Genomic DNA, 10,069 nt, shown 5'->3' with positions numbered 1-10,069 from the left:
ACAACGAGGAACTGATGATTTAAATGGTAATTTAAATTAAATGATTTAAATGGGTAATTCTTTCTTAAGGCTCGAAGACTCTATGTATATATGATTCAATTTTTAAGTGTTATTTGTTGATAAAACAAATATGGGGATCTATAAGTGTTCCTAATACCAATCTCTTTTTATAGAGTACATTGCAGCAGTTATAAACTCAGGGTACTATTATTTAAGTTGGTTAAGATACTTTAAGCTTATACAAAAAGGCCAATTTTATTTCATTATTATTGCTATTGTGTCATTTTAACTCAGACAGGTTAATTTAAGGAAAAAAAGTATTTCAAAGGCAGTAAGCCACAATGGTACTTGGCCAGCTGGCTAGAAAACTCTGAAAATTAATGATCACCCCTTAAAATTTTCTCTAGAGCTGCATTGTCAGGAACTTATTCTTTCTAAATTTAGCCATTGGCAAACAGTCACCCTTAAATCTAATAAAATTTAGTATGACTTTCCATACATATTAGGGTGTGTCTTCTTAGTAAAATTATTATTTAAACAACTGTTATTTTGTAGCATAAATGAATCAAGATGAGTTGTGCTGGGGAACTAGAAAAGAAACTCCAAGGAATGAGCCTCCAAATGTTTGTGGTAAACAGTTTAGCCTGGGTTAGAGGAAAATCAGTCTTATTTCAGCCCTATATTCACATACTGTAAGTCTTCAAGTATCCAAGTAAGATGATGATAAATGTCACAAAAATCCAGGCAGAAGGAGGCTGCATAGATCGTCAGTCCTCAGTAAGATCTTGCTGAAGGCCAACTTTTAGTGAATAAAATAGTTACAATTGCCGTAAGTTTGGGGGTATAAAATGTGTTAAATTTGCATAAAATTTACATAAACCTACTTAAATGATTCCAGCTGCCAAAGCAAAATATATAGGCATCTTCTTACATTATCTTAAACTTCATATACCTTAAAAATGAGAGAAGGGTTTTGGAGAATTTGGTTGTAAGATTTTCTGAAGAATGCTATTACAAAATTTGATAGCTTGATTAAATAAAATAACTGGGTTAGGGGAAATCTGTTTGGCTAATTTTAATTCAAGTGAACCCATTTTTAAAAATCTTCATTGTTGAAAATGTGCCTAAAATATGTCCTTTTTTCCCTCTCCTTAATTAGTTCAGTATATGTATCGAATATTATTAGAGGAGACAGGGTCATTTAGGTGAAAACCCAAATGGGTTCTACTCCTAGGCCTGACATCTGTGGCCCTGAGATATGAGGCAAATACTCGAAATTCTTGCATTTTCTATTTTCTCAGTTGTAGAACACAAGACAGGGCTCTCTAACCTGACTCTAGAGAAGATCACCTGAGGGCTTTGATTAAAAATTACAGCCCCAGGACCTGCTCTGAGAGTTCCTGATTTGAAGGAGCCAGAAATCCATGTTAATAAGCAGCACTGTATATGACACCAGCACAGTTTTGGTCAGAGCACCAGAGTTAGGAATTGCCTGACTAGAGGAAATCTAAAGGTCCCCAACAAATCTAACAGTTTATGTCTGCTTAACTCTTTGATGTTTAAGTACCTTGAAACTTCATAACACCTGTGAAGGTCAAGTACTTGAAGAATTTGAGGTCTTGAAATTAGCACTGGATCAGGAGTGAAGGGTTAGAATTCTTATGTGTTTCACTCACTGGATGCATTACATTTGCCATTCGTTGTAATCTTTACACATACCTATAAAGTGAAGACTAATTCATTTCAAAGATCTCTCAAGTTTAAAACTCTACAAAGAACTTGATACGAGAATGAGAATCTAAGTTATGTGACATATACATTCCACAGAAACAGTCTCTGTGTAATTGATATGAACCTCATGAATGGAAGCTTCAGCACATTTGAAACCTGATTCAAACCAAGCTCTAGTGCTTCTCTACAGAGAGCTTCCCCAAAATGTCTCATATTTCTATTTTAAAATAGAAATATGGAGAAAAGAAGGCAGAAAGTGTCTTTAGATGCTTTTGCTCAAAAAGCTAATTATTATGTAACAACTCCATTCAAGCTCTCAGTCAAATATGGTGCAAAATATTTGCAATAACGGACAAATCTGGACTAACTTTCTCTACTTTGGGTCTTGAGGAAAGAACTGTGCAGTATATCTGAAACATAAATCTGTTTGCAGTGGTCAATATTCTAGAGGCAGTAGAAAAATACGTTTTCTGATAAGGCATCAGTTTTGCAGTGAACACAGTGAAATATGTTACTTTCAAGTTGAGTCCATTTTTGAAATTCCAGGCAAAGCCATCACAGCCCCTGTCATGGAGGCTGGATAATTGGGATTCGTTGCACAACCAATATTCTCTAAAAGATGATTGACAGCACTGCAGTTTGTGCTGTGTAAAACTGGCCACATTGTCAAAACCTGGGCAAACACAGTTATCACAAAAGATTAATTGAAATTCAGTTAAATACAAAGATAGGAGTTTTCTTTTCATACCTTTTTAGTACATAATTTTTAAAGTCATGATTAGAATAAAAGAAGTTATCTAGACTTACACTCTCCAATATGGTAGCCACTAGCCACATGTGGCTATTGACACTTAAAATGAGTCTAATACAGGAGAAATGCAAATCAAAACTATAATGAGATAACACCTCACACCAGTCAGAATGGCCATCATCAAAAAATCTACAAACAATAAGTGCTGGAGAGGGTGTGGAGAAAAGGGAACCCTCTTGCATTGTTGGTGGAAATGTAAATTTATACAGCCACTATGGAGAACAGTATGGAGTTTCCTTAAAAAATGAAAAATAGAATTACCGTACAAGGCAGCAATCCCACTACTGGGCATATACCCTGAGAAAACCATAATTCAAAAAGAGTTATGTACCACAATGTTCATTGCAGCTCTATTTTCAATAGCCAGGACATGGAAGCAACCTAAATGTCCATCGACAGATGAATGGATAAAGAAGGTGTGGCACATATATACAATGGAATATTACTCAGCCATAAAAGGAAGTGAAATTGAGTTATTTGTAGTGAGGTGGATGGACCTATAGTCTGTCATACAGAGTGAAGTAAGTCAGAAAGAGAAAAACAAATACCATATGCTAACACATATATATGGAGTCTAAAATAAATGGTTCTGAAGAACCTAGGGGCAGGACAGGAATAAGGACACAGACATAGAGAATGGACTTGAGGACACGGGGAGGGGGAAGGGTAAGCTGGGACGAAGTGAGAGAGTGGCATGGACATATATACACTACCAAATGTAAAATAGGTGGTAAGTGGGAAGTAGCCACATAGCACAGGGAGGTCAGCTCAGTGCTCTGTGACCACCTAGAGGGTTAGGGAGGATGGGAGGGAGATACAAGAGGGAGGAGATATGGGGATATATGTATCTGTATAGCTGATTCACTTTGTTATAAAGCAGAAACTAACACACCATTATAAAACAATTATACTCCAATAAAGATGTTAAAAATAAATAAATTTAAAAAAGAGAAAAAAATGAGTGTAATACCAATTTAGATATGCTGTAAGTATATAGTATGCACCAGACTTCTAAGACTCAGTTTTTTTCCTTTATAAATGCAAAATATCTCATTAAAATTTTTATATTGATTACATGTTCAAGAAATAATATTTTGGATATATCAGGTTAAATAAAATAAATAGCAGAATTAATCTCATTAATTTTTATTTTAATGTGATTACTAAAAACTATATATACACGGCTCACATTATATTTATTGGATGGTATTGCTTTCAACAAAAGATGAGAAAATGTACCTTGTCAAAACAGCTTCATGGATCCTATTTGAAGGTCATTACAGCATATAATCATACATACAACATATGAGTTCAAGATAGTAATGTTGCTCCATACCAGTTTATTTAATGCTAGACGCATACTGATGCCTCTCTAAACTACACAATTGTAGTTTCAGAATATTTTTTATTTATGTTGAAAGGACTTTAATATATAACAGAGTGCCTTAGAGAGTCTTAGAACTGCTAGATACCCTAAAAAATCATTTAGTTCAGTCCCACCTTTTAGGGAAGTAAACTAAGAAATAGAGAGTTAAAGTGATCACCTTACTATCACTTAGGAGTAAAATTAGAACTGGAGCCTAGATCTCTGAATTCCAAACCATTTCTATCATAGCAGTGCTACTTAAATTTGACTGTGTTTCAAAGTGAGAATAAAAATATTCCTTGCTTTTCCCCCGCAGTAAATAGTCTTATTTTTACAAAAGAATTTCAATTCAAAAACATTTTTTTCTGGTTTGCAGCTTTTGGCTACCTCATCTAATTCCCTGCCCCTTCCCCACCTCTGGTAACCACAAATCTGATCTCTTTTTGTATAAGTTTGTTTGTTTGTTTGTTTGTTTTGGAAGTATGATTGACCTACAACACTATGTTGGTTCCTGTTACCTGACATAGTGATTTTTTATTTCTATACATTTCAAAATGATCATCATGGTAAGTCTAGTTATAATATGGTACCACAGTTATTGACAATATTCCCCACATTGTACATTTCATACCTGTGACTCATTTATTTTGTCTGGAAATTTGTACCTTTTAATCTTCCTCCTATTTCTTTCCTCCCCTCCACCCTGCTCTCCTCTGGTAACCACCTGTTTGTTCTCTGCGTCTTTAACTGCTTCTGTTTTATTATGTTTGTTCATTTTTTTGTTTTTTGGATTTTACATATCTATATATGTGGAAGAAGATATAACAATTATAAATATATATATACAACTAACATAGAAGCACTTAAATACATAAAGGAAATATTAACAATTATAAAGGGAGAAATTGACAGTAACACAATAATAGTAGGGGATTTTAACACTTTAATATCAATGAACAGATCAATCAGACAGAAAATCAATAAAGAAACATTGGCCTTAAATGACATTACACCAAATGGACTTAATAAATCTACATAGGACATTCCATCCAAAAGTGGCAGAATACACATTCTTTTCAAGTGCACATAGAACATTCTCCAGGAAAGATGACATGCTAGGCCACAAAGCAAGTCTCAGTAAATTTAAGAAAACTCAAATCACATCAAGCATCTTTTCTGACCACAACGCCATGAAATTAGAAATCAACTGCAAGCAAAAAACTGCAAAAAACATAAACATGTGGAGGATAAACAATATGCTACTAAACAACCAATGGATCACTGAAAAAAATCAAAGATGAAATTTTAAAACACCTTAAGACAAATAAAAACAAAAACACAATGATCCAAAATTTATAAGATGCAAAAAAAGCAGTTCTAAGAGGGAAGTTTATAGTGATACAAGCCTACCTCAGGAATAAAAGAAACAAATCTCAAATAAAGAACCTATTCTTGCACCTAAAGGTACTAGAAAAAGAAGAACATACAAAACTCAAAGTTAGTCGAAGGAAAGAAATAATAAAAATCAGAGCCAAAATAAATGAAAAGAAGACTAAAAAATAATAGAAAATATCAATGAAACTAAGAGCTGGTTCTTTGAAAAGATAAACAAAATTGATGAACTTTTAGCCAGATTCATCAAGAAAACAGAGAGGGCCCAAATTAATAAAATCAGAAATGAGAAAGGAGAAGTTAGAACTGACACCACAGAAATACAAAAGATCATGAGAGATTACTATGAACAACTATACACCAATAAAATGGACAACCTAGAAGAAATGGACAAATTCCTAGAAATGTTTGCTCTTCCAAGACTGAACTAGGAAGAAATAGAAAATATGAACAGATCAATTACCAGTAATGAAAATGAATCAGTAATAAAAAAAATAAATAAATAAAACTCCCAACAAACAAAAGTCCAGGGGCAGATATCATCACAGATTGATTGTACCAAACATTTAGAGAAGAGTTAACACCTACCCTTCTCAAATTGTTCCAAAAAATTGGAAGGAATGCTTCTTAACTCATTCTATGAGGCCAGAATCACCCTGATACCAAAACCAGACAAAGATACCACAAAAAAAGAAAATTACAGGCCAATATCACTGATGAACATAGATGCAAAAATCTTCAACAAAATATTAGCAAACTGAATTCAACAATATATTAAAAGGACTATACACGATGATCAAGTGGGATCTATCCAGGAATGTAAGGCTGGTTCAGTATCTACAGGTCAATCAATGTAATAAGGCACATTAACAAACTGAAGAATAAAAATCATATGATCATTTCAGTAGATGCAAAAAAAGCTTTTGACAAAATTCTACATTCAGTCATGATAAAAACTAAACAAAGTGAGTATAGAGGGAAAATATCTCAAGATAATAAAAGCCATATATCATAAACCCACAGCTAACATCATACTCAACAGTGAAAAGCTGAAAGGTTTTCCTCTAAGGTCAGGAAAAAGACAAGGATGCCCACTCTTGCTACTTCTGTTTAACATAGTACTGGAAGTACTAGCCACAGCAATGCGACAAGAAAAAGAAATAAAAGGAATCCAAACTGGAGAGGAAGGAGTAAAACTGTCACTGTTTGCAGATGACGGATACTATACATAGAAAATCCTAAACATGCTAACAAAAAACTACTAGAGCTCATCAATGAATTCAGTAAGTTTGCAGGATACAAAATAAATATACAGAAATCTCTTGTATTTCTATACAGTAACAATGAACCAACAGAAAGTGAAATTAAGAAAACAATCTCAGTTGCAACCACATCAAAAATAATAAAATACCTAGTAATAAATCTAACTAAGGAGGTAAAAGACCTATACTCAGAACACTGATGAAAGAAACTGAAGATGACACAGATGGAAAGATATACCATGTTCATGGCTTGGAAGAATTAATATTGTTAAAAGGACCATAATACCCTAGGCAATCTACAGATTCAAAAGCTATGTTTTAAAAAATTGCCATAATTGAGACCATACTCATTAAGACAATTAGTCTGATTAAAGTAATTTAATAATGTCCTATTATTTTTCTCCTTCCCCAATAAATATAATTTGACCTAAAAGGATTTTGTGATACAAAATAATGAAAACATAAAACTCACAAATTACCAAGAAGGCAATCAGTATTTAAAATAGGATATGTCTAAATAGAAGAAGTAGGGTGGGAGGAAGAAACCAGCTTGACTTAAAGAGAAGCATAATGCCTGGAGCAAAGATGGACCTCCAGACAAACTGGTTGGACAGGCAGACTGTCTGCTATGAAACAAAGAACAACAATACCCCTGGAATGATCAAGTCACCTAAACAGAGGGAAGGAGGACACTGACCAAACTTGCAGGAGATATTTTTAAAACCTCATTAACTTAATAATTTGACACAGAAGAAGGGTAAATGAAAACTGTTACTTCTTTATTAGAAAGGGAGACAAAACTGTCCCTGCCAGAGGCTCTCGAGATATTGACTTGGGCTCTTTAGTGAGTACTTAACCCCTTCGAGGGCTGTGTCAATTGAGGTGCTGCATCAGTCAAGCCCTTGGAAAGTGAAGGATCCAGTCAGACATTTTACGGTTTTCTCATTGAAAAAAATAAAATAAGGTATTGATATTACATTTTGTGGGCATTAGAAAAGAAGAACTAAATTAATTAGTTCTTTTGAGGTCCATTTAAAAGATAGTCTCAAGATTAAAGGACAACAGTCCTTCTAAATACTGCTTTGGCTAAACTGACCAGTTGTTTTGATCAAATTCTATGAAACGTAGTGTATAACATGCCAGTCATGGTACCTGCGCATGCTAGGTACCCAGTAAAATTTAATTATATCTGAATCACTCAGGAGATGTCACTGTAAATAGAAGGTTAGGATGATTAAGGACAGGAAAGAATCAAGCAACAATATTCTATTTATTTCAGCATTCTGATTTTATCTAAATTTTGACATTCCAATTGCAATGTATTTTCATTACATGTAATCCAGAAAATATAAAAATATAATGTTGAAAGTATAAAGAATATAAAGTATAATAAAAATTCTTTTCTTCTTTTATTTTATCCAATGTTTTTTTGTCTCACAATGTCTTTTCCCTTAGCATTTGGGTTTTCTCAAACATAGTTTTATGTTACTTCAGTCTCTCTCTAACTGTTTTCTTCACTGGGAAACCACTTTACTGAGCTTGACAATACTTGATGCTCAGTGAAAGACTAAATAACACTAACATCAGGAAAGCCTCCTGGCCACCTAGGGAAGATCAAAGAGCGTTGGTATCTCTATGGGGTCACCAGCACTTTAACTGTAAAACTCAATGTTGTCATTGCACCTAGAAGTGATCTGGCTCAGGGGAACCAATTCCCACTAATGAAACCATTAACAGCTAGCAAGTTAACTGCTAATCCATGAAGACAAAAAGATCTAACGGAAAAAGACAAGAAAGTTCATATCAGTCAGTCAGACATTCTTCTATAAGACAGTATGCATGGGAAGCTAAATAATAATTAGTAACTTGATTGAGGTAGTTGGTCTTAATGTGTGTCATCAGACTATAAAGGTCAGATGCATTTATCCACACACTTGTATTTGCCTGCCAAAAGGTCTGGGGTATTTGAAGGACTAGCAAGAACATTCTTTTCCCCTAGAGTACAGGAGATATTCCAACAAATGTTACTTCTTGACACTTCTTCTAAATTATTCCAGGATAACCATCTCTCTTCTTTTAATACTGTCTTTCTACAAAAGCGTATCATAAAATTGGTTAAATTTCAGATTACTACATCACAATCACATTCCAATTCTGCTTTTCTAAGAAATCTCCTTGATTAGAGTTTTAGGTGTTATCAAGACTTTTCAGTGCTACATTTACAGGTGTCTTTTAGTTTACCCAGAGCGAGTGCTAATCAAATCCGTTATGTGCAGATTTTATCAGGCCAACTCATTGAAGGTGATGCTATTTCCAACTTCTTGGTAGATACGTTACTATTGCACTCAGTATTGACTATATAAGGTCTCCTATATACCCTTCTTTAGTAATAGAAGTATTGAGCTTCTTTCTAAATAACTCAGGATATGTCTAAATCCATTTTCCGTGGGGAATTTAGGTTTACGTGACTCAGTCACTTCAGAGAATACAGTAACATCATCTAAAAATTCCAGATCTAGACAACCAGATAATTTCCTTTGGAAGGGCAAGTGCTTCTCAATTTTAATTCCTTTCCAGCCTTCCAAAGCCAAGTAAACATCATGAAGTGGGCCTTTGGCAAACTTGGCTTCACTAAGTGATGTTTCCATTTGAAATTACAAATATAAAAGCAATCCTTATGTTCCATTTGCCTCCACCATAAGGATAGACCTATTTACTTCAGATTTTAGTGTAGACTCAGGATTGTATATTGTGCTTTACTCTGCAGGAACATCCTGACTCAGATACCTATGTAATTTCTGTGAACTACTCAGAACAAATTTTCTAAAACAAAGTCACTATATAATATCTAAGAATGTTTAGTTCTTACATTAACTATAGCTTTTAGGAAGAGTACAGATTATAATTTTTATAAATATTCCATTTGTTAGATCCCTGGGGATCTCTATTACATCAAACCAGGTGCCGTCTTTTCCCCCTCACAGTCCGTATTTTAACAATCATTCTTAGTACAGTTGTATTACAGTTTTTATGAAAGGTAATAATACATAAAAATCCTAACTAAGCAGGAGGCAAAAGAAGATGAAAAGTACCCCTTCCTCATACTATCAAAGTCCGAATTTGGGGAATATCTTTTTATTTTTGCCCATGATGGCTAAATTTCTAAGGAAGCTTCTGGAACTGGATACGCCACCTCTCATTTTCCATCAGGTTATAAACCAAAAGTAGAGTGATGTACAAAGGGCAGGTATGGTAGGAGAGGTAGGGTTGTGGGAGTTGGTGACAGGTCAGTACATGGACTCTCCCTTCCTTTGAACTTTCTAGAAGTCCAAAGTAAGTTGTAGTTGCAAACATGAGAGAAATATCAAAAGCTCATGAAATCAACTAAATTAACTGTGAAAGGTAAGTTATAATTGTTAATCTTAATTATTTTAAAATGCAACAGTTTTTTTAAATTGACATAGAAAAAGAAACAAGAAAAACTATGAGCACATTGACACACAGCAT

The sequence above is a fragment of the Pseudorca crassidens genome, chromosome 5 (assembly GCF_039906515.1).
Source record: "Pseudorca crassidens isolate mPseCra1 chromosome 5, mPseCra1.hap1, whole genome shotgun sequence".
NCBI lineage: Eukaryota > Metazoa > Chordata > Mammalia > Artiodactyla > Delphinidae > Pseudorca > Pseudorca crassidens.
Note: the sequence above shows the minus strand (reverse complement) of the source record.